Source organism: Nicotiana tabacum, chromosome 1 (genome assembly GCF_000715075.1).
Source record: "Nicotiana tabacum cultivar K326 chromosome 1, ASM71507v2, whole genome shotgun sequence".
NCBI classification, from domain to species: Eukaryota; Viridiplantae; Streptophyta; class Magnoliopsida; order Solanales; family Solanaceae; genus Nicotiana; species Nicotiana tabacum.
This window is the reverse complement of record NC_134080.1, coordinates 157,022,077-157,049,159: the sequence shown is the minus strand read 5'-3', so window position 1 is coordinate 157,049,159 and position 27,083 is coordinate 157,022,077. Positions and strand designations below refer to the sequence as shown.

General features: G+C 35.7%; 1 long non-coding RNA gene and 2 pseudogenes across 3 annotated transcripts; 1 reads left to right on the top strand and 2 right to left on the bottom strand.

Moving 5' to 3' along the window:
* Nucleotides 1–2,161: 2,161 nt before the first annotated feature.
* Nucleotides 2,162–7,258, bottom strand: LOC142181290 (uncharacterized). Of its 3 annotated transcripts, XR_012709966.1 has the most exons (3): nucleotides 4,132–7,221; nucleotides 3,133–3,196; nucleotides 2,162–2,645 (listed from the first exon to the last, which is right to left on the bottom strand). It is a non-coding gene; the product is annotated as an uncharacterized LOC142181290 (long non-coding RNA). The 3 variants fall into 3 exon arrangements; XR_012709965.1 differs by lacking the exon at nucleotides 2,162–2,645 and having other exon boundaries at nucleotides 2,957–3,674; nucleotides 4,132–7,258; XR_012709964.1 differs by lacking the exon at nucleotides 2,162–2,645 and having other exon boundaries at nucleotides 2,957–3,196; nucleotides 4,132–7,258.
* A 3,682-nt stretch (nucleotides 7,259–10,940) lies between these two features.
* LOC107786190 ((+)-neomenthol dehydrogenase-like) lies at nucleotides 10,941–13,720 on the top strand (annotated as a pseudogene).
* Nucleotides 13,721–13,895: 175 nt separating this feature from the next.
* LOC107786191 (putative purine permease 4) lies at nucleotides 13,896–25,731 on the bottom strand (annotated as a pseudogene).
* Nucleotides 25,732–27,083: the final 1,352 nt, after the last annotated feature.

Below are 27,083 nucleotides of genomic sequence, written 5' to 3'. Positions count from 1 at the left end.
AATCACCAGGTCTCTAATGCTCGTATTTTACCTACTGACAATTTAAACACCGAGCTACATAGAAAACAATGTCCTTCTTCACCCTTCACCACCAATAATGTTGCCGCAAATCCTGATACATCTTAGCGGCGCCCGGATGAATAGAATACCAGAAACTATAAGCCTCCTCTAAAATCAACTCACGACGCACATCTACATTAGGCACACAAATACGACCCTGCATCCTCAAAACTCCATCATATCCAACTGTAACCTGCTTGGCACCTCTATGCCACATCTTGTCTCTAAGGACAAGAAAATGAGGATCATCATACTACTGATCTCGGATATGCTCAAATAATGAAGAAAGAGCGACTGAGTAAGCTAGAACACGGCTGGGTCAGAAACATCCAACCTCACGAACTGATTGGCCAAAACTTGAACATCCAAAGAAAGTCATCTCTCACCGACTGGAATATACGCAAGGCTGCACATACTAGCTGATTTCCTACTCAATGCATCGGCCACCACATTGGTCTTTCCCGGATGATACACGATGGTGATATCATAGTCTTTCAACAGCTCCAACCACTTCCTCTGCCTCAAATTTAGCTCCTTCTGCTTGAATAAGTATTGTAAACTCTTGTGATCCATGAACACCTCACATGACACACCATACAAATAATGCCTTCAAATCTTCAGCGCGTGAACAAATAATGCCTCCAAATCATGAACTGGATAATTCTTCTCGTGGATCTTCAGCTGTCGCGAAGCATATGCAATAACCTTGCCATTCTACATCAACACCGCACCAAGTCCAATACGCGATGCGTCATAATACACTATATATGGCCCTGAACCTGTGGGTAAAACCAACACTAGTATCGCAGTCAAAGCTGTCTTGAGCTTCTGAAAGCTCGCCTCACACTCATCTGACCATCTGAACTGGTCACTCTTCTAGGTCAACCTGGTCATCGGGGTTGCAATCGATGAAAACTCCTCCACAAACCGACGGTAATAGCCCGCCAAACCCAAGAAACTTTGGATCTCTGTAGCTGATGTGGGTTTAGGCCAGTCCTTGACTGCCGCAATCTTCTTAGGATCCACCTGAATAGCGTCTACTGATACAATATGACCCAATAATGCAACCGAACTCGACCAAAACTCACACTTTGAAAACTTGGCATACAACTGACTATCCCTCAGAGTCTGAAAAACAACTCGAAGATGCTGCTCGTGCTCCTCCCGACTGCGGGAATAGATCAAAATATTATCAATGAAGACAATCACGAAGGAATCCAAATAAGGCTTGAACACTCGGTTCATCAAGACCATGAAAGTTGTTGGGGCATTTGTCAACCCAAATGACATCACTAAGAACTCATAATGCTTGTACCGAGTGCGAAAAGTTGTCTTAGGGACATCAGACGCCCTAATCCTCAACTGATGGTAGCCAGATCTCAAATTAATCTTCGAAAACACCTTGGCACCCTGAAGCTAATCAAACAAATCATCAATCCTCGGCAATGGATACTTATTCTTGATTGTGACCTTGGTCAACTGCCGATAATCTATACATGTATTCATCGATCCATCCTTCTTCTTAACAAACAACACCAGCGTACCCCAAGGCGAGACACTAGGTCTAATGAAGCCTTTATCAAGCAAGTCTTGCAACTATTCTTTCAATTCTTTCAACTCTGGCGGGGCCATACGATACGACGAAATAGAAATGGGATGAGTGTTCGGAGCCAAATCAATGCAAAAGTCAATATCCCTATCAGGCGGCATACCCGACAGGTCTGCAGAAAACACATCCGGAAAATCACATACCACCGGAATATAATCCATAGAAGGAACCTCGGCACTAGAATCATAAACATACGCCAAATATTCCAAACATCTCTTCTCAACCATACGCCGATCCTTCATATATGAGATAACCCTACGGGTAGAATAACCAGGAGTCCTTCTCCACCCGACAAGGCTAAGGTTCTTGGCATGACAGTCCAAGATAGCGTGGTAGGGTGATAACCAGTCCATCCTCAATATGACATCAAAATCGACCATATCCAAATGTAACAGATCTACTCGGGTCTCAAAACCCCCAATCACAACTATACATGAACGATGGACACGATCCACCACAATAGAATCACTCATCGGTGTAGACACATATACATGAGCACTCAGATTCACTAGGCGTAACTAGATACAGGGCAAAATAAGATGACACATAGGAGTATGTAGACCCTGGATCAAATAGAACTGAAGCATCTCTACTACAGACCAAAACGGTACCTGCGATAACTACATTGGAGGTCTCAGCCTCGGTCCTGGCTGGAAGAGCATAACATCGGGGCTGGGCCCCACCACTCTGAGCTACATCCCTGGGACGACCTCCTGCTGGCTGGCCTCCACCTATAGCAGCCTGACTTCTACCTCTACCTCTAGCACCTCTACTCTAACCCCTAGCTGGTTGATCGGGCGGTGGAACACTTGGTGCCTGAACCATAGCACAGGAACCCTGTTGCTGCACTAGGTTAAGCTCTGCCCCTTCCTCGGCCCCTAGCACGACCTGGACCTCGTTCTCTGCCCCTCGTGGAAACTGCCGCTAGGGGCTCGAGCTACTGGTCAGTGGATGAAGAAGCGTGTGTTCTCGTCATCTCGAAAGAATAGAGTAGAAATTCAATTAGCATTGAGAAACCAAACCACACGAAAGAGATGAATAGAAGTGAAACTGTTCCTAACTATATAGCCTCTGGGGATAAGCACAAACATCTCCGTACCGATCCCTCAGACTCTACCAAACGTGTCCGTGAATTGTGAAACCTAAACAACCTAAAGATATTATATATCTTATTACTTTTTTTCTTAACCTTTTAACAATTTTAAATCAACATGCAATCAACAGCGGAATAATAATAATAATTAAAGAAATGCGAAAGACGAAATCTGATAACTTAGCCAAATAATAGTACGAAAAATACAAAATATATCTCTACTTAGAACTGGTGTCACAATATCACGGACCATCTACGAATACTACAAACAATTGTTTGGAAAGAAAGATACAATCTGTCTCTCAAGTAAATGAAAACAGAATATAAGGATAAAGGGGACGCCAAGGCATGTGAACATCTATAGGGCTACCTCGGGTCTCCGCTAGACTGAAGGCAGCAACCACTCTAAGGTCCAAAAGCTCCGGTATCGAGATCTGCACACAGTGCAGGGTGTAATATCAGCACAACCGACCATATGTGCTAGTAAGTGTCGAGCCTATCTCAACAAAGCAGTGACGAGACTAGGACAAGACTACCAAATAAACTTGTGCAGTTAAAGCATATACGACAAGTAATAATAACAAAAACTAGCAGGTAAAGATGGAAAGGGAAACATACTGCGGGGAAATATCATGTACCAACAGTAACTCAGTAGAAAAGCGTAAAAAACATTTTAAAGTTCGCATCAGTAAGAACAAAGAAATAGTAACAAATCAATATCCATTTCTATTCTTTATTGTTGCGGCGCGGAACCCGATCCAAATCATATATCACTGTTACAGCGTGCAACCCGATCCAATCATATCTCACTGTTGCGGCGTGCAACCCGACCCCTCTTGTCCTCCCTTATTACTCCATGTTGCGGCGTGCAACCCGATCTTATATAGTATTGTTGTGGCGTACAACCCAATCCTAATATACAACTCAACATCAATCACAAAAGAATCTCGAAAAGGGAACAATAAGGAACAACAATATCCCGACAAGGGAATCAACAATGAGAATAAACACATTCCGATAAGAGAACCAACAATAAGAATGAAATACGTCCCGACAAGGGAATCAGCTATAACCAAACTTGTACCAACATTTAACTTCACAAATAAAACCTCAACTGGAACCAATACTCAACCGTAAACAATTACCAAGAGAATAATCATAATTCTTGCCCAACACGGAGAATCAACCACTTGGGCATTTGTAATACTTATTAAGAAACACAACGATTACAATTTAAGATTCACGAGCATACTTGACAACGACGTATAGATACTCGTCACCACACTTATACATCGTATACTACACTAGCACATAGCAATTAAAGCACAATACATATTCCCTCAAGCTAAGGTTAGACCAAAATACTTACCTCGAATTTTCACGGCCAACTCAAGTCTCAAACACCGCTTTTCCTTTAGAATTCGCCTCCAATTTGCTCGTATCTAGCCCAAATTAGTTTAACATCAATAAATGCTAAAGAATTCAACCCCAATGCCAAATTATAGGTTTCTATCATTCTTCTCAAAAAGTCAAAAATCGACCCCAGGCCCGCTTGATTAAAACTCAAGGTTCAGACCAAAACCCGATCACTCATTTACCCACGAGCCCAAATATGCAATTAGTTTCGAAATTCGACCCTTAAACGAGGTCTAAATTTCAATTATTCAAAAAGCACTAACTTTACCCAAATTCCTAATTTCTACCATGAAAACTCTTGATTTTTGATTAAAAATGATGAAAAACATTGGGTAATTGAAAGAGTAAAAGTTTAAAATTGATTACCAACACTTTGGGAATGAATTTGTGTGAAGAAAATCGCCTCTAGGCCTTGGGAGTTCGAAAATATGGAGAAAATGAGTTTTGCCCGTTTTGAAATCTGTTTTAAAATGACTGGGCGGGCCTTCATCGCGTTCGCAATGGGTCAGGCCCAAATGGCCTTCGCATTCGCGATCAAATGGCCGCGTTCGCGTAGAACAAAATCCCTTCCCCCAATCCCCGACCAAAAGGCCTTCGCGTTCGCGAAGAGTAACACCCACAAGGCTTCGTGTTCGCGACCTGTGTTTCGCGTTCGCGTATAAGGAATTTTCCTTCAGACTAACTTACCCTTCGCGTTCGCGAGAGTCCCTTCGCGAACGCGAAGAACAAAACACCAGCACACTAGAAACAGCAAACCTGCAATTTTTCCTAAGTGTAAAAACATCCCACAGCCTATCCAAAACTCAAGCGAGCCCTCGTAGCTCCAAACCAAACATGCACACTAACTCAAAAACATCATATGGACTTATTCGTGCGATCAAATCGTCAAATTTAACACCTTTAACAACGAATTTAGTATCAAAATCAAAAAAGAATCTCAAGAACTCTTTAGTTCCAATTTTAACAACCGAGGGTCCGATTCACATCATATCAAGTTCGTTTCTTACCTAATTCTACAGGCTTGACTTAAATACCATATAAGACCTATATCGGGCTCCGGAACCAAAATATGGGCCCATACCGTCAAATTCAAACACATTTAAATTTCCAAAAACTCTTATAATTTCAGTTAAACAATTTTCTTCAAAAATTCATTTTTCGAACTTGGGACCTCGAAATTCAATTCCGGACATACGTCCAAGTCCCATATTTTTCTACGGACTCTCCGGGACCGTCAAATCACGGGTTCAGATCCGTGTACCCAAAATATTGACCGAAGTCAACTTAAATTCAATTTTAAAGGCCAAATTAGCATTTTCATCATATTTTCACATAAAAGCGTTCCGGATATACGCCCAAACCGTGCACGCAAATCGGGATAAAATAAAAAGAGGCTTTTAAAGTCTCGAAATACAGAATTTACTTGTAAATCAAATGATGACATTTTGAGTCATCACATAAAGTGAGCCATAACCGAAGAAAAATAAGAAAGCATGCTTACAATGAATGTATAGTATCTTGATCTAAAACCACCAATCTGTAATATTATAGTTATACTTGCATCAGATAAGTGTTTAATGTGGATGGTATATCTTTACAACCCAGTATAGCTGTGCTTACATTGCTGAACATAGTTATTGGTTACTTGTAGTTCGGTACAAACAAGAAAAGCATAAATTGTGTCAATCTTAAACTCTTTTAGTTCTTAAAAATCCTTAGCATATACATAGCTCCTTTCTCATTTTAAAATTAGACACGCTTTTCTCTCTTCATCATTTATGGAGAAGGTTAACGAATGACCAGAAGTCCATCTTTAGATGCTTAATAAAACTATTTTAGATAAAGAAGCTGATATAAAGATAAGACTAAAGACATTAAAATAGTAAGCTAAGAAGTGTAGTATTGCATTTTCTTGAATTTTTAGAATCATGCTCCTCCCTTTGCTCCATGATAAAACCGGATATAAATACGTTCTGCATTGTTTGTCTCGCCACATTAATATTAAGGATATAAATTATGTTCCGCATTATGTCCTGTCTTCCTCTTATGCATATAGATTACATTCTATTCAAAGAGGAAACCAGAACAGAGTACTTCAATTTTTCATATTGCTTCTACTCTTTCTTCCTCCCAAAACCAATCAAAGAACCAAATACCAAGAAAAAAGATACAAGGTCAAAAATAAAAACACAAGCATGTGCACAGCGAGAGCAGAAAGAGAAGCAAAACCAAGAATTGAAATAAACAAAAGAAAAGCAGAACAAAGAATTGATAGAAATAAAAATGTAAGAAAACAACTAATTAGATGTAGTAACAATACATACACAATTCAGTGGCTAAATAAAATTCATCATTAAAAGCAGAACATAAACGATAACCATGAGAACAAGGACTAGTTTTAACTTAACCTCAACCAGGGAAATTTTCTCAAATTGAAGAAAAGTGGCACTGGTCGCGGCCGGCCCCCTGTTCTATAAGCAGAAATGAACAGAGCCAAAAACTTCAAGGGCAACAAAGCCATAGATGTTTAGAGAGCCAAAAAGTTTGACAAAATGCAAAAACGGTGTAATAACGAAACCCTAAGTTAGAAAGGAGTGACTTCAGCTCACCTCGATGCAACTATATCTGCGAGAATCAACCAAACCCTAGAAATAAAAAGTCAGCAAGAACTGAAATTGTCGGAATTTGTTTATTTTGTTGCTTCGGTAGCACAGAAATTGGAATTAACGGGAAATGTGAGTTTTTCATGAATAATGATGTGCAAGAGAAAAGTCAAATTGACCCAAAAAGAAACTGAATCAAACCAACACAAAAAAAAAACGATTGTACCTTAATGTTACTCAAACTTCAACTTCTGGGACATAGACCTCTGCTACCTCTTTTAAATCTCCTCCTTTATTCAAAAATGAGATGGGTTTTCTTCTTGGCCGAGAGGTAATTGTGTCTCTGATGGTAAACAATGCGAGTTAAGAGAGGAAACCCTAAACTCCTTTTAGATATGAAGGGCCCAGAGGGAACTGGGGTGAAATATTAAACCTTTTCAGTATATCAGTATTTATATTTAAGTGTATAGATATATAAAATTATTTTAAGTACTTATTCAGCAATATTAAGGTACAAAAAATACATGAACTTATTTCAACTAATAGTAAAATTTATAGGGAAAAGGCCATTATTGCCCATGTACTATTGTATATAGTATACGTTTATCCTCCATTTCAGTTTACACCCAAAATTCACCCTACTGTTAACAAAATAAGTGGAACTGCCTCTAACCCTAACGGATGGACAATGTGACACCTAACCCCGCAATATTTTTGCCACATAGGATCCAAGTCAGCTTTTCATTAAGTTGGCTAAGAATTAATGAATAACTGACTTGAAATCCTATGTGACAAAAATTTTGCTGGGTCAGGTGCCACATTGGCCATCCGTTATGGTTAGGAGCAGTTTCACTTACTTTGTTAACGGTAGAGTGATTTTGGACGTAAATTAAAACGGAGGACAAACGTGTACTATTTTTTTTTTTATAGGGGTAATAATGAACTTTTTCCCAAACTATATATAAGTAAAAATAATAATCAATATCAAAATAAAATAATTAGTGGCGACATATAAGGTGCCACCAAAACTCCAGGAGCGATAATGTCCCCACAACAAGGTCTTTAGAAGCGGCTTTTTAAGGTCGCCACAATACATTTTCAACCATATTTTATTGTAAAAAACTACTCTCTCCGTTTCAATTTATGTGAACCTATTGGACTGGACATATAGTTTAAGAAAAAATGAAGACTTTTAGAATTTGTAGTCCTAAACAAGTCAAAAAGGGACTCAGAGTATTTGTGTGGTTATAAAAGTTTCTCGTTAAGGGTAGAATTGTAAGTTTAAGCTAAATTGTTTCCAAATTTAGAAAGGGGTCATTCTTTTTGGAACGGACCAAAAAGGAAATAGGTTCATATAAATTGGAACAGAGAGAGTAGTACATTTTTGTAGCGAACTATATGCTATTTTCTACAGCGTCGGTAAAAGAGTCGCCGCTAAAAATATCACTTTTGTGGCAACCTTTTGAAGTCGCCACAAAAACTACTTTTTGTGGCATCTATACATGTCGCCGCAAAAGATCGTCACAAAAAATCATATTTCTTATAGTGTTATTTGCCATTTTAGATATTCAAGACTAAATTAATTAGTATTTTTTTTTTACTATTTTAACCTTAATATTAATTGTTCTTAAATACCACAAATATCTCAATTATGAGTAAATATTAAATGAAGAGAGATTATATCTTAAGATATAAATAAGGGTAAAACAGTAAAAAAATCTCTTATATATATTTTCTTAAAGGTAGTGTAAAAGATAAACACAACAGATATTTTGAGACAGAGGGAGTAGGAATTACACCCTTTTAGGAGATGTACGGATTTCGAAAGCAAACAAATTTATTTTTTACCCAAATATTTTTTATATGACCTTTAAATTTTTGAATTGTTATTATGTAAAAAAATATATTTAATTAAATATTCTATATCCAAATTTACTCTCAAAATTGAGAAATTTAACTTTCAAAAACCAAACTTCATCACATCAATTAGGCCCGAGGGAGTACATAATTTCATAGTTCTTCTTTTTCTTTCAACCTTATGAAAGAAAACAGTTTAATATCATTGCTCACTATTTCATATCCTTAATATAACTTTTTGTAATGTTTAAAGAGTTTTTTTCACCCGATATAATTTATCCGATAAAAATTTTCAGATAAATATTATCGAGTAATTGGTTGAAGGGAATAATTTTTATCTGATGAAAATGATAATGTATCGAGTTCTATATCTTTATTGCGATAAATTGTACGTTCACTAATCATAAATTCTCAAGGCTGACATGGCAAAACCTTGTTCACATGTTTGCTGATCTGGCATGCCTATATGGCTTTTCGGAGGTCGAATAAGGGTTTTTATAGCATTTTGATTGTGTGAACAACGTTTGACTCCACCAAATCCAAAAGTGGACAACACCATGTTCTTGGAAATACCTCCACATTTTATTTTAAATGTTTTCAATAAAGACAAATCGGGAAGGGTCGCTATGCTATTTCTGTCCCTAGATTTTACTCCCTCCGTTCATTTTTACTTGACATATATAATAAAAATAAATTTTTATTTTTACTTGTCACTTTATGCATGTCAAGAGAAGACAATTTTTTTTACTGTTATACCCACAATATTTATTACTAATTTCAAATCATTTTTTCAAGTTTAATAAAATATGCATAAATTAATATGGGTATCATGGTAAATTATGCACTTCATTTATTATTTTTTAAGAGGCATGAAAAGTCAAACGTGTCAAGTAAAAGTGAACGGACGGAGTAATAACTAAATTGATCTGATTTTCCTTGGAAAAAAATGTAAAAATGTATTCATTTCTAAGTGACAAAAATTAGTTTTGACTTTACAGCAAAAGAAGAAGAAAATTAAAATAAAAAAATAAAAAAGGAAGCGAAAGCTAGTTTGACAATATATGAAATTTATCCAATATATATATTCTTCAATTAGTTTTCTAATCTTTTTGTAATGAGATTAATTAATATCGTTTAATCCAAGATAAATTTAAAATAAACAGATTATAATATACATTTATCCTCTCTCTGTTCATTGATCTTATCTTTCTTTTTCATTTTTCTTCTTTCTTTTGAGGGTGGGAGGAGGTCGGTTTCTTGTTTTTTTCTAAAAGAAATTTTCAGCTTATGTTTGGTAATCGTATTTCGACGTCGATTAATTTTAAATTGAAAAACAACATAGTATAACTGCTTCAAAAAATAATAGTAGGCAAAATGTATATTTTATATATATTACTATACAATATACATAAATTATACATCTTTTATTCAGTATTATTTTTGTGTACTTGAGAGCAGATGTAATTATTTTTGAGGACCGGCTAAATGTGACCTACCCATTTATTAGATTCGTACTGTGTAAGACCCATTAAAGAGGGAATAGCTTATTATCGATTTTTTTTAATAATTAAAATCTGAAACCCAATAACTTTAATTAAGGCATATTATCACTTTTGTATATACATATACATTACGTATGTTATATATAAAAATTATACAAATTATATATATATTTTTGACTATTATTTTTACATCGGTTAGTGGGTTATTTCTTGTCAAATTGTTATAAACTAGTAAAGTTGGAGTTTATTAGTGGACGACTTTTGCTAGCCAGTAAAGTATTCCATCTTTCTAGGAACTAACGTACGAACCAGCTGTGGAGACATAGAAAGCACCATAGGTGGACCAAACTCGTCAATATATTATCTCTAGTTTTGATATATAGGGAATCCAGCGCCAATACCTGAACCACATAATTTGGAAATGATTTATCTTGAGCTGCTGATATAAAATAATTTGTTTAAATTTCAAATTACTAATCTTACGTTTTATGAATGGTTACACACATATATTTCTTAAGTTATTTTTAAGTTATAAAAATCTATGACACTGCTAATGTATATACTACAGTTAAATATTTGGAAATATCTGTTTTCTAAGCATATGAAACACAACATATGTATGCAAGTACTAGATTTGTTAAGAATTTTTTGGTTATTAAAACTCTCCAAAACAGAATACCGAGACAAGTTTACTTTAATTTAACTCTAATATGAGACACATTAAGTAATAGAAAGGGTTATCTTATGAGTTGGTTAATTAACTTAGGAACTAACAATAAACCATCATAAACTATATTTCAATCCTTCCGGAGCTAATAGAACGAGACGTTGTTCGAGCTTTAGGCATTACAACTGAGGTTACTTCATATTTTTCCCTTTATTTCACTTTATTGAAATTTTCTACCGAATTCTGTCGAAAATTATAAATTTATATTTATTTTTTAAATAAATTAACAATTTATAAATAATTAATGCAGGATGATGAAGCTCCAATCAAGTCAAATGAAAAACTGATAGAGACTTCTGAATTGGCAAAGAATGTGTAACCACTAATTATTATGGAGCAAAAAAAATGATTGAAGCTTTTATTCCACTACTCCTCTTTGTCTCCTTTACCAAAGGTTGTTAATATTTCTTCATTGCTTGGAAATATTAAGGTAATCCTAACTTAACCTTTGGACTATTTCCTTAAAGAACATAGAAATTACTTTTTTCCCTCTTTTTCTATTTGCTAATTATGACTTAGTAAAATATGGTAAAAGTTTATCTGCACCAAACAAATTTAAATATAAGATATATATTTAAAACTTTGTGTAGGTTTCGTAATGTCCAACAACATCTGAATTGTTAGGGCCAAAATTATTAAATTTTACCTCAAAATTTAACTGTAGTACCTAATTTGAGATAAGTACTAAGAATCAAACACAACAACAATAACATATCCAGTATAGTCCCACCGGAAATAGCAGAAATCAAATATTTACAATAAAAAGGTAAAAAGTTGTAGCTCACAATATCACATTTTCTTGCATTTTATCATTTTTTTCTTTTTCACCTTCCCGTGTTTGAAAGAGATCCTTACACAAATAGCATGTCAGAATATATATTTTTAATTTGAGCAATTAGCTGATCCACTATTTAAGTTAATTCTTTTTGTTGGTTGACATACTTTTCAGCTAGTATCAAATGAATGGGCCATAAAAACTTTAAGTGATGTAGAAGGCCTTACGACAGAAAAAGTGGATGAAGTATTGAATGAGTTTCTTATGGATTTCAAAGAGGGTTTATTAGAAGAAAAGAATTTTTACATTCCTATTCCATATAGAAAACTATATTACCTTTAATATTTAAGGTTTGATTTAATTATATTTAGTATATTTAATTATCAATTCTATATCATAATGTGTTTTAACTGTACAATTAATATACCGTATATCACTTTTTAATTAACGCTACCGTATATTCCTCCAAATCCCCACCCCACACGTTTCTCTCTCCCAACTTGAAGTTCATCAATGAAGAACAACAAAGTTCATCAAAATTGAAGTCAAATCTTCAAAATTCATACACACATTTACCTTCAGTTTTAAATTTTCTCAATGAAGAAGAACAAACCTTCAAAGAGACAAGAGAGCAGCAATTCTACCATTGACAGCCATTAAAAAGCTTTGAATTCAAATTTGGGTTTTCAAAAATCATTATTTGTTTTGATTGGGTGTTGTTGTAAATAATTGGGAATATGTTTTGGAGTTTATATCTCAATTTTGAGGGGTTTTGGTGAAGATTTAGACTTGGTTTTGGCTGAATTTCATATTGAAACTCGAAGAAGAAAAAGAAGAAGATATATTGCAGAAATTGTAGATAAATTGTAGATTGTTTTTTGCAGAAGATTTGTAGAAGTTTTAGTCGTTTTTTATTTGTGAAAACAGAAAACAAAGCATCCACAATCAGAATACAAATAATCTATAATTCATCTACAAAATATCTACAAACTGGGTATATTGAATTTTAATATTCCAATTCCCATTCGATTGTAGTTTAATTGGGATTTTCGACATAATTGCGTTTTTTTGCAGAAGATTTGTAGAAGTTTTAGTCGTTTTTGATTTGTGAAAACAGAAAACAAAGTATCTACAATTAGAATACAAATAATCTACAATTTATCTACAAAATATCTACAAACTGGGTACATTGAATTTTTATATCCCAATTCCCATTCAATTGTAGCATAATTGTGATTTTTGACATAATTGCGTTTTTCCAGAAGATTTGTAGAAGTTTTAACCATTTTTTATTTGTGAAAACATAAAATAAAGCATCTACAATCAGAATACAAATAATCTACAATTTATCTACAATTTCTGCAATATGTCTTCTTCTTCTTCGAGTTTCAATCTGAAATTCAGTCAAAACCAAGTCTAATCTTCACCAAAACCCCTCAAAATTGAGATATAAACTCCAAACCATATTCCCGATTATTTTCAACAACACCCAATTCAAACAAATAATGATTTTTGAAAACTCAAATTTGAATTCAAAGCTTTCAAGTTTTTTAATGACTGTCAATGGTGGAAAATATCTGAAAGAATATTTACTTCAATAATTGTAGCGCGCCTAAATAGGAATATCTGGAAGAATATTTAGTTCCAGATTTGTAGCGCGCCTAATTAGGAAGGAATCAGCTCCTAATAATTGGTATTTAATGAATAGTATATATTTTGTAGAATAACTGTGAACATGGCGGGTAAATATGAAACTATGCACATTTTTTGTAATAAGGTTTCATATATGGTATAGGAAGGAAAAAGTCTCTAGAAGAAAAAGGTTGGCCCACTGATATGGCAGCATATAAAGTCTCAAAAGCTGCCTTGAATGCATACACAAGAATTGTGGCCCAAAAGTATTCTTCTATATGTGTCAACTGTATTTGTCTAGGCTATACGAAGACATATATTACTAGTAATACTGGGCCTTTGACTCCAGAAGAAGCTACTGAAAGCCCAGTAAATTTGGCCCTTTTGCCTAAGGTGGGCCTTCGGGCCAATTCTTTTTCCGGAAGAACGTCCTGGCAACATTCTGAAAAGCAAAAAGCCCAATTTAAGTGTGTGTGAAGCTAGTCGAGAGTCTATTGGAAACAGACTCTCTATTATCACAATGTAAGGGTAAGGTCTTCATACACACTATCCTCCTCAGACTTCACGGTATGGAATAATACTGGGTATGTTATTGTTGTTGTTGTTGTTGAAGCCACTTGGCTAAACATCACATAAACTTGTAATAAGTATTATATTTATAGAACAAAGAAGTGGTTCTGAAATTGCTGTGGAGTAAACAATTGAAGTTAAATGAGGTTTCTTTGTTTTGGGTTTCACTGATAGAAAAGAAATAAAATTAAAAAAGGAATGACCAGGCAGGTGAAAAAATACAATATATATCCTAGTGAAGACAAGAAAAGTGAAAGTATGTTTTCCATCATAAAAAACATGACAAATTGGTCAAAGTATATTGTAAACATTTCGTGTCTATATAAGAAGGATATTCATATTTTGCAACACAAGCTCGGTTCAAGCCTCAGGTGTAAATTGAACTAGTATTGTCAGGGACGAAAAAAGTGAGAGTAGTAGATGCATGTTAAACTGAAATATTTCAGTATAATATGTGATGGAAACAGGTTATAAGCAAATATGCGTCAGTCTAAGATGGTAGGAATGGAGAGATCAACTTTAACTTTTCATTCTATGTATGCTCATCTATCTACATTTGTAAGTCATCCTTGCATCAAATTAATGACTATATGTCCAGTTCGTACATCTGTCTTCCTCGAACTAGGCTGGTCAGACTCCCATCGAACAGGTAGGGCCGAGATTCTAGTTTGCATTTTGTACACTTCCCTTCCCACAATCTTTGCCTTTGAACTAGAATATAAGGTGTCCGAAACCAGAATGTGATTTTTTTGGACTCAAAGAACAAAATATGTGGAAAAATATTGTGACCAAAATATATAAAGCGTCTTTCTATAAGAAGCTATTCAATGATTTTCGTCATTGCCTCCAAACCTGTATAGACACATCCAGTGTCTGCGCCCAATATTACCATCGGACCAACATGCCTTCATAATCGCACGTTTGCCACAATAGCACCTTGGTTGGTCATTGCGTCCAGCCATTTGTTAATGCAAGAGAAATGATAAATTTATGGATAGTTTTGCTATTTGTTTTGGTTAAACGCAAATAATAACTAAAATGCGATGGTCATTTATAGGCAATAAAAAACACATAACGTGATATTTAACCGTGTTATGTTTCGCGTGCTAATGATTCTTTACAGTACAATAATATTTTTTCAGAAGACAGTTTTTCCAGAACGACAACTTTATCAGGTTGACAAGACAATACACATAGCGTGGTATGTAACCGCAGTATGCTTCACGTGATAATAATTCTTTACGGTACAATAATGCTTTTCCAGAAGATAGCTTTTCCAGAACGGTAGCTTTTCCAGAATGGCAACTTTTTCAAGTCGACAAGACAATACACGTAACGTGGTATGTAACTGCGCTATGCTTCACATGATAATAATTATTTCGGGTATAAAAAAGCTTCTTAAATTGAACCAAGTCATATATATTTCAAAGACCTTTTGAATAAACATTACAACATCCACTAAAAAATGCCACCACGTGTATTAATGTTAAATATCAAAAAGATTATTTTGAAGGTTGTTTTTATTAGGTTTATGTTATATTGTTGTACTGAAATATTAATGTTAAATATCAAAAAGATTTAACAGCAATGGAAATATAATTTTTTTCATACATTCTGCAAGATAAACAAGTACATACACTTATTACAAACACATTACGGAAACAAAACAGTACGTGTATCCTTGATAGTTGGGTACATTAGATGAACTTCCACTATGAGCTGGATTACCACCGCCACCCAAATCAGCTAAAGGATATTTACGATGGTCGTGTCCTGTTTGCGAGCATATGCCCCATTTACGCGCATAAACATTAACGGCCATTAATGTTGTCATGCAAACTCTCCCTGTCAACGAACTTGTCAAGAACACCATTCCAGCTGTACCCATAAAACATAACTACCACGTCACCACGTTAAATATCATCGTTAACCAGTAAGCATTTTTACCCAAATCAAACACACTTTTACTCTCTTTTTTCAGCTCCGAAAATCCACCCTCTATAGTCATTCCCACTGTTACACCCCAAGTTTTCATACGTGAGAGTACGTCGTAAGTCATTGATGTAAGCTCGGAAATGAGATTATATTTGGAAGCAAATAAAGTAAGTTAATCATGTTACCTTGGAGGTTACAAATATTTAAGATCATGAATAATGAGTACCAAGAGGGTTGGAAATCTTAGAAGCTAAACCAATTGAAGAAAATAAGTTTCGTCAAAAGTCGACAAGTTTGGAATATTATAACATGTACTTTGGGGTGAGACTAGGGTTCTTAACATGATAAGGAGGTTATTCTATGAGTTATTTTAGTCGTATGATATTCATTTTCTACATTTTGAAGGCAAGCAAGTTGTGGAACAAGAGTTGGCAAAGGTCATCACAAGTTACATTCATAAATTTGCTGAAATTTAAGTCAAATGTATCTGAGAATTTCTCCAAATATACTTGGAATCATGAGTTGTTCTACATATCAAATTGAAGATCTACGAGTCTAGTTTCTAACGCATTAAACTGTTCGTCAATACAACATCGGAGTAGAGAGATATTCATGTTTTGTTTTCGCAAGACCGCGCAAGCAGCTCCCAATGGGACCCACTTAGGCGGTGGTTGACCTACTTCAATTTATAAACGATTTGGACGCCTATTTTTGCTCATTTTTCAACTAATATTCGTCTTCAAACTTCTCCTAACCCTCCTAAACATATACCACAAGGGTTTGAAGTGATTCCAAAGTGATTACACCATATTTCAACATCAAAACTTAGTTCTAGTGAAGAACAACACCTCTTTGAGGTTGTGTTGTCATTGAGGATTGTTGTGGGCTGTATTTGGATGAAATTCTAAGTTGTTGCTGCTGTCTAAGGTGAGTATAATAGCCGACTAATTGTACTTAATCTTTCTTGTATGTTGGTTAAGTTGTTAGGATGATAAACTACAAGATAATACTTGGATTAGCTTAAGTCACTTCTATGGTGTTGTATTGCTATTAAGGTTTGTTGTAAAATGAATATAACTTGGATTTTGACTTGAAGTTACTGTAGGAGGTATGTATATTGTATTCTTGCTTGTGCCTAAGGTTATCTTGATATTGATTAAGTTAAATGGATGGGCTAGACATGAACTAGTGAATAAAGTTGCTAGTTGGGGATAGTTGAAGTTGTGGATTATTTTCGTTGTTATAAATATATGGTATAAGGCTGGAATCATTAATTAATGACTTCATTATCAAGTTAATGATACTTTTATGTTTAAGTATTAAGTCTATAAGGATCGATAAGGGGTATACGGATTCCAATCGGAGCTTGTCGCTCGTCGTAATGTAGTTGTGACTTGTTGTTGTTATATGGTGTCTTGATATTGATAATTATGTATTGATGGATTGCTTTGGTCATTGTTGTTTGTATATGGTATTGGAGGAGGCCCTTGTTACAAGGGAGATGCTGCCAAAATTTACGTAAACGAGCTGCTAGCTTAAGTTATAGACTTAGCATTTGCTCAGCACTGATTTTGAATCTCCTTATACTATGATAGATTGAGTTGACTTGTTTGAAGAGTTGCTTGGAAGTGATTAAGGACTCAACAAGTTTAAGGTATGTTAAGGCACTTTCTTCTTTCTTTTGGCATGATCTAAAGTGAAATGAATACGCTACTTCATAACGGATCTACTCCTAGCAACTAAGGTTGTCCATGTTGTTCTTTCCTTATAAAATTATTCTAACCAAGTGTGTATGATCCTTGAATCCTACTAAGGTTCATATTGAGGGTATGGATGTCCATAGTGTTCTTACGTCACTCCAAAAGGTTTAGAAGGTGATTTCATGAGTCTAGCATGCATTATATATAATATCTATTTTACTCTACCGAACTGCTCTATAGTCGGCCGGGTACGACACCTATTGTGCAACCACTGATCAGTTGGGTTTACCGAGCTCTACGTAGCCAGGTACGATTCTACCGAACCTTATGATGGTCGGGTATGCTTTTACCGAGTCCTCTTTGAGGCCGGGTACGATATGATGATGATGATGCCCACAGAGGCGAATGTTTTAAAAGTTTATGTATATATATGTATTATGCATTTCATATCAGTAACCCCCAGAGGCACTCAGATGTTACAGGTTGTATCTCCTCTATCTCTCTCTTTACATTACTGTTCTTGTTTAAGCTTTCCTGCCTAACATACTCGGTACTTTATTCGTACTGACGTCCCTTTTGCCTAGGGACGCTGCATTTCATGCCCGCAGGTCTCGATTGATAAGTTGACAGTCCTCCTAGTAGGCTATCAGCTCAGCGAAGGTGTTGGTGCATTCCACTTGCTACGGAGTTGCCTATTTGGTCAGTATGCTTTGGATATGTATTGATTGGTATGGCGGGGCCCTGTCCCGACCTTTATGATTTTATGTACTCTTAGAGGCTTGTAGACAGATGTCAGGTGTATGGATAATCGTATGGCCTTGTCGGCCTATGTTTCGAGTTTACTAATGGTCATGTCGGCCTTATAGGCCCGTATGTCACATATATTAGTTTGTATATCATGTTGGGTCTTCATATGTTGAGTATTCCCTTATGTTTTATTCTTGTTATCTCATGACGAGTTTTCTGGCTCATTTACTCATGATAACATGTTAAGAAAGATATGTTACGTTGGTACTCGGTTGAGTAAGGCACCGGGTGCCCGTCGTGGCCCTTCGGTTTGGGTCGTGACAGAAGTGGTATCAGAGTCGTTCTGTCCTAGAGAGTCTACAAGCCGTGTCTAGTAGAGTCTTGTTTATGGGTGTGTTGTGCACCACACTTATAAGCAGGAGGCTACAGGGCATTTAGGTCTGTCACTCTTTCTTCTTACTCTAGATCGTGCAGTAGAGCTCAGTTGTAAGAATTCAAACTCCTAAATTCGACTTTAGTCGTAATACAACGATACCTACATCCACAAAGACAGTTGGTAAGAGATTGCATGTGGATGTGGAAGAGTTGAGTCAGAGGAACTCGATTTCACATCATGCTTATGATGAGTAAATATGAGGCTTCAACATATCATGTATGTACTAAGATGTGTATGCTTCTTAATAATGAGCCTTAAGGCACGGATATCTATTCACGAATATGGTGAAAATCTATTAGGAATTCCGAAGCTAGATACAAGTTTTAACAAGTAAAAGAAGTAAGGTGAAGAGGGGTACGAGGCACCCAAATAGTGAAGATTATCAATATTTTCAAATCAGGCAGAGAATTATAAGCATTTTGGTACCTTCATCAATGACAGAGGTAAGTACAATTGGCCACACCCATCTCAGTTATGTTCTATGGGAGCTAACAGATATTATTTAAGAGAAAGATGGGATATCAGGATCCAGTTGGAGTTAGAGTAACCCAAAAATTGTGGATAGGTTGTTATCATTAACTAACGTTTCCGAAAGATGGTGCAAATATGGTAATAGATCTCCTTCTAAGACACCCAGATGGTGAACTCTAAAGTAGTACAATCAGATACGAATACTGGAATATTCAGAAATTTCAGAAGATAGGCAGTGGGATCCTAGAAGGGACAAATATTTACCTTAGTATGACTCTAGCCCCGAGTAAAAAAAAGAATGTTAGGCATTCCCAAGAGCCAGTGAGATGAAGCTAGGGGAGCTTATAGGGAAAGAACTTTTTGTTGAAGTTTTCAGAATAAAGTGATAGACAAAAGAAATATTATCCGGAGAATAAGAAGAAAATAAATGAAGTATCATGAGTAAGATGTGATATATGGGTGATAACAGTAACTCAAAATATGACACGATGACAGAGTCTATAGTCAAGTGAAGGAAAATACAAGAGGTGACAAGCCTTAAGGCAATAAAAGAGTATAAGCCATAAAGTCATATTCTTATTTCGAGAAATAAGATGGTGACTTCAATATGATTACTAGGAGGAAAGGTTAGACCCCAGAGTAATAAAAATCAGTATGAGCTGGTGAATAAGATAAAACCGAACATGAATTAGGGACCGGAGGATTTGATAATGGTCGACATCGTGAGAATTTCAAAGATCGTGCTCCAACAATAATAGAATAGACAACAGACGAATAACCTTTAAAGGTTATTTAGGAAGTCGCTTACCTAAAGCAAGCACTCTGAGCAGAGTTAATCTTAAGGGACTAAGTGTGCCAGTTACCGTAGGTGTCACCTTCGTGCGTAAGAAATTTAGTTATCCCTGGTACAGAAGGTTACCATAAGGTGATTAAGGTTCATTGATAATGTGAAAAGACGCCAAATATGAAAAGGTAAAACAACTATAGGTAGATCGTCGTAGTACTAAATCTTAGTACTCCCCTGAAAGGGGGGAATATGGTGTGATATGATATTAAGTCGGAGTTAAACGGTTCAGTTAACTATGGAATGGTAAAGAAAGAATGTGGTAAAAAGGAGAAAGGGGTGATGTTGCATTTATTCAGTTCCTGCAGATATGTTGCAACTCCAGAACATTATACAAGCACGACACCGGAGAGAGGCAGTAAAAGTTTCCGGCCAGGATGTTATTGATAAATAAGTGTGAATGGACACTTGATACATCAGGAGCTAGTGGCGAGAGATAAGTTAAGACAAAGGATATATCCCAAGAGGGATTATGCAGAATATATATATATATATATATATATGAGAATGGACCAACGAGTAATTAGTAGTTGATTCAGGAAGAGCCCAGTTATGGCTAGACAAGAGGTCACAGATAAATCAATAGATCATGCAAGATAAATGTAGTGAATCGCAGCATAGTGAATTCAGTCTCGCAGATACGAGATCACAATCATTTGAAAAAAATTTCAGATAGGAGTTGAGGCAGTTAAAGGTACCATTTTAAGGTTTATAAAAATAAGAGAGAGTGTCACTAAGGAGACGATAAAAATTTGAGCTTAGAAGTAACCCTACGAGCACAAAGGCATAAATTTATGTAACTAAGGATTATTATAGGCGAGTAAGAATAACGAAAATTACCTTCGGGTGTACGATATATCAAGCTCGCAACTTTACAAAAGCCAGAAGGTCTCCCTAAGTACTACAATGAAAGACTAGCTGAGGAAATAAGGAAGAAGGTTTCCACCTAAGCATAGTGAGCTAAAGAGTAAATGATCCTGTAACAACAGTCTCACTACAATATTGTATACACTCCATAAGAAAGTGGCACCTATCATGGCTAATGAATGGTAAAAAAAAGCCATCAAAGGTGATGTTTGAGATCATATGAGGTACAGGAAATTATAGTATTCATGGGCAAAAAGATAAGCCAAGTATTCATGTAACAAGTGATACAACGACCAGCAAAAGTAATTGCTTACATTTAAGGACAACTGAGAAGGCACAAAAGGAAATTTATAGTGCTAGCAAGTTAAAGTAAGGTTGCGAGTAGTATAAATAGATCGGTGTAGGTCCTAAGGTAAAGTATTGTAGAGCAACAAGGTTTTAGGTATATAGGAGTAAGGATATGAAAATGTGAGTGAGAAGGTGACGAGAATATGTATGTCCTCGGGATTAAACCCATCAAAACAAGGGAGCTGGTGATTTCCATATGTAATAAAAAGCTCGGTACAACCTGAATGAACACAGAGGAGTCTGAGACTAGGTGCATTTATAAGAGATGGAATGCTGCCCTGGCAGTAGAATAAGGGTGTAATTGTGATAGATAAGGGGATGATGCTTAGGCCTTTGATTGAGTAATGATTTAACGAGAAAGGGATTTCACTAATTGCACCGGATTAGAATACCCCCATAAGATGAATCGCGTTGGGATGCAATGAAATACGGTTATTGGAGTATAGTATTATCCCTAGGTGGATCAGGAAAATCACTTCATATGTTCCCCGATAAGATGTGAGCCCTAGTGACAGTGTATTACGTAAGAGGTTGCAAGTTATCAGTGATAGATTATAGATCAACATTAAGGTGAATAAATAATAGATGGGTACAAGTTCCAAAGTTCGAGATGAGATTTGTTTGTTATTCTTAGATGAATAATAATGAGGAAGCACTAAAGGACTTAGATTTATACATATAGGATAAGCAGCGAGAGAGTAACCTGGAGTTGGGTAGCAAACCTCAGTAATAATAAATCGAAGTAAGTTTTATGGTATAGTATAACCTACCTAGATGTAGTAAATCCATAAGGATAGATATACAAGGCTATGAAACAAGAGATAGAAATAGTCTTAAGTTCGATAAAGTACCAAGCGAAAGACATCAGTACACCTATAAATGCCTAGAGGGACAACTTGTCATAATTCTGTATATGTTCATAAAGTGAGGCTTAGAGATTGGCTAAAAGATGGAGGAAAAAGAGAAGACGAGTCGCTAGGCGCTCATACAAGGACACAGTCGTACATACTACATGACATAAGGTAGCAAATGTTACGATGTTGGAAGAATTCCGACCACATGTCATGGCGTGACAAAGAGGCCTAAAAGGGGGGAATGCCCAAGCATTTGGATTTATTCACAAAACAGTTGCTTGGATGGAAAGATGAACATTAAAGTATTCGTAAGAGCCATAGTTTATGAAACTGATAAGTGCATCAGTCAACATTCGAGGACGAATGTTCCAAAGGGGGGAATGATGTTACACCCCAAGTTTTCATACATGAGAGTACGTCGTAAGTCATTGATGTAAGCTCGGAAATGAGATTATATTTGGAAGCAAATAAAGTAAGTTAATCATGTTACCTTGGAGGTTACAAATATTTAAGATCATGAATAATGAGTACCAAGAGGGTTGGAAATCTTAGAAGCTAAACCAATTGAAGAAAATAAGTTTCGTCAAAAGTCGACAAGTTTGGAATATTATAACATGTACTTTGGGGTGAGACTAGGGTTCTTAACATGATAAGGAGGTTATTCTATGAGTTATTTTAGTAGTATGATATTCATTTTCTACATTTTGAAGGCAAGCAAGTTGTGGAACAAGAGTTGACAAAGGTCATCACAAGTTACATTCATAAATTTGGTGAAATTTAGGTCAAATGTATCTGAGAATTTCTCCAAATATACTTGGAATCATGGGTTGTTCTATATATCAAATTGAAGATCTACGAGTCTAGTTTCTAACGCGTTAAACTGTTCGTCAATACAACATCGGAGTAGAGAGATATTCGTGTTTTTGCAAGACTGCGCAAGCAGCTCCCAATGGGACCCACTTAGGCGGTGGTTGACCTACTTCAATTTATAAACGATTTGGACGCCTATTTTTGCTCATTTTTCAACTAATATTCGTATCCAAACTTCTCCTAACCCTCCTAAACATATACCACAAGGGTTTGAAGTGATTCCAAAGTGATTACACCATATTTCAACATCAAAACTTAGTTCTAGTGAAGAACAACACCTCTTTGTGGTTGTGTTGTCATTGAGGATTGTTGTAGGCTGTATTTGGATGAAATTCCAAGTTGTTGCTGCTTTCTAAGGTGAGTATAATAGCCTACTAATTGTGCTTAATCTTTCTTGTATGTTGGTTAAGTTGTTAGGATGATAAACTACAAGATAATACTTGGATTAGCTTAAGTCACTTCTATGGTGTTGTATTGCTATTAAGGGTTGTTGTAAAATGAATATAACTTGGATTTTGACTTGAAGTTACTGTAGGAGGTATGTATATTGTGTTCTTGCTTGTTCCTAAGGTTATCTTGATATTGATTAAGTTAAATGGATGGGCTAGACATGAACTAGTGAATAAAGTTGCTAGTTGGGGATAGTTGAAGTTGTGGATTATTTTCGTTGTTATAAATATATGGTATAAGGCTGGAATCATTAATTAGTGACTTCATTATCAAGTTAATGATACTTTTATGTTGAAGTAAGAAGTCTATAAGGATTGATAAGGGGTATACGGATTCCAATCGGAGCTTGTCGCTCGTCGTAATGTAGTTGTGACTTGTTGTTGTTATATGGTGTCTTGATATTGATAATTATGTATTGATGGATTGCTCTGGTCATTGTTGTTTGTATATGGTATTGGAGGAGGCCCTTGTTACAAGGGAGATGCTGCCAAAATTTACGTAAACGAGCTACTAGCTTAAGTTATAGACTTAGCCTTTGCTCAGCACTGATTTTGAATCTCCTTATACTATGATAGATTGAGTTGACTTGTTTAAAGAGTTGCTTGGAAGTGATTAAGGACTCAACAAGTTTAAGGTATGTTAAGGCACTTTCTTCTTTCTTTTGGCATGATCTAAAGTGAAATGAATACGCTACTTCATAACGGATCTACTCCTAGCAACTAAGGTTGTCCATGTTGTTCTTTCCTTATAAAATTATTCTAACCAAGTGTGTATGATCCTTGAATCCTACTAAGGTTCATATTGAGGGTATGGATGTCCATAGTGTTCTTAAGTCACTCCAAAAGGTTTAGAAGGTGATTTCATGAGTCTAGCATGTATTATATGTAGTATCTATTTTACTCTACCGAGCCGCTCTATAGTCGGCTGGGTACAACACCTATTGTGCAACCACTGATCAGTTGGGTTTACCGAGGTCCACGTGGCCAGGTACGATTCTACCGAACCTTATGATGGTCGGGTATGCGTTTACCGAGTCCTCTTTTAGGCCGGGTACGATATGATGATGATGATGCCCATAGAGGCGAATGTTTTAAAAAGTTTATGTATATATATGTATTATGCATTTCATATCAGTAACCCCCAGAGGCACTCAGATGTTACAGGTTGTATCTCCTCTATCTCTCTCTTTACATTACTGTTCTTGTTTAAGCTTTCCTGCCTAACATACTCGGTACTTTATTTGTACTGACGTCCCTTTTGCCTAGGGATGCTGCATTTCATGCCCGTAGGTCTCGAATGATAGGTTGACAGTCCTCCTAGTAGGCTATCAGCTCAGCGAAGGTGTTGGTGCACTCCACTTGCTCCGGAGTTGCCTATTTGGTCAGGCTGGGCCCTGTCCCGACCTTTATGATTTTATGTACTCTTAGAGGCTTGTAGACAGATGTCAGGTGTATGGATAATCGTATGGCCTTGTCGGCCTATGTTTCGAGTTTACTAATGGTCATGTCGGCCTTATAGGCCCGTATGTCACATATATTAGTTTGTATATCATGTTAGGTCTTCATATGTTGAGTATTCCCTTATGTTTTATTCTTGTTATCTCATGACGGGTTTTCTGGCTCATTTACTCATGATAACATGTTAAGAAAGATATGTTACGTTGGTACTCGGTTGAGTAAGGCACCGGGTGCCCGTCGTGGCCCTTCGGTTTGGGTCGTGACACCCACCGTGGCCAAAACCATTACTGCTAATTCCATCACTATTTGCATTTCCACAACCATAGAATAGCAATAAACATTTTTATATATTTTTTACATTAATGGGAGATAAAGAACGAATAATAATCCAACACCAACTGTTGAGAAAAATCCTATAAAATACTTTGACTTTGTCAAACTCTTTGGTTTGTCATGGCTCGAACCTAAGGCTAACAGGACCGAACTAAGTGTTAACAAAGTAACACAATTAAGATTTGCGTAAGTGATTTTTTGTTTGACAATAATTATGGAGTGATGAGAGTGAAAGCTAACTGCGATGATAAAACAAGAGAATTTATCGAAACGGGAAGATAAGAGTTGCCCCAAGAAAATAAAAGATCGTTAAAACCTAATAAAAAACCAATGAGAATAGAGAGTAACAAGATTTTAGGAGTGAAACCAGTAAATGGTTTTCTATCGGTGGATTTAAAAACATAAAAAGGTAAATAAATAGAGAGAAGGAGAAAAGGAAAAGTAGCAGATTGAACCCAAGTAGAAACCCAACGACTTGCACCTTTGTGATTGAAGTAGAATTTTAAGAGTAGAGTTGATGACATTGAACCAACAAAAAGACACAATTAGTTAATTCCTAGGAGAAAATGTAACATTTTTTATGGTAGAAGTAGTGTTTGTTGTTTCTTGGTCATGTGTTTGGACTCTACTACCACTTTTTTGGTGGTGTTTTTTGTGTCTATAATCATAAGTTCTCTTGAAAAATTTGCTAAATATTGATCATATTCTTGTTGTGAGTGTTGGGCTAAGAAATCCATTGGATAATGAAAAAGAAAGAACAATGAAAAAGAAAAACGGCGGATAAATGAAAGGATACAAAGTCTATGTTTTGTGGTTAGTGGATGAGTGAATTACAGCATGCAAGAGATTGAAGCGCTTAAGGACGATCCTGTTGGCGGATGCTGGGAGTCGGTCGTAGGTTTGACAGTGTGAGTTGCATATTTTAGGTTTTATTGCTTAAGTATATATTTGCATATCTTAGGTTTTAGATTATTGAAATTCATGCGCATATCAATATGATTTGATGGTTCGAAACTATTGATTTAGGAATTTTATTTTTCTCGTAATTGTTTTATGTCTAATTGCAATTACATAATATTGATTTGTTAGATTATTGAGACTTATGGCAATATGAATATGATTTGGGGTTTTCAGAACTATTTATTTGGGGATTTCGTTTTTTGGTAATAACTACCTCCTAGGGGTTTTGTTTTGATTGTTGTACTAATTTCGTTTTTTATGTTTTGATTGTTCTATGTACTGCGAGAGAGACAGATGTAGAGCCCGGAACAAAATTATTGATTTAGAAATTTTGTTTTTCAGGTAATTATTTTATGTCTATTTGAAATTACATAATATTGATTTGTTAGATTATTGAGACTTATGCCAATATAAATATGATTTGGGGTTTTTAGAACTACTTATTTCGGGTTTTCATTTTTTGGTAATAACTACCTCCTGGGGGTTTTGTTTTGATTGTTGTACTAATTTCGTTTTCTATGTTTTGATTGTTCTATGTACTAATAAGCGAGAGAGAGACAGATGTAGAGCCCAGAACAAAATTATTGATTTAGGAATTTTGTTTTTCTGGTAATTGTTTTATGTCTATTTGCAATTACATAATATTGATTTGTTAGATTATTGAGACTTATGCCAATATGAATATGATTTGGGGTTGTCAGAACTACTTATTTGGTGGTTCCGTTTTTTAGTAATAACTACCTCCTAGGGGTTTTGTTTTGATTGTTGTATTAATTTTGTTTTCTATGCTTTGATTGTTCTATGTACTGATACGCGAGAGAGACAGATGTAGAGCCAGGAACAAATAGCTTTTGGAGCTGATAAAAAAATTCGAAGTTACTCCTCCCAAACAGAACTCGCCCTTAGACTCTCTTTCACAGGACCACAGTTTACCCCATGTCCGCCATGAGTTACAGGACACTTCAGT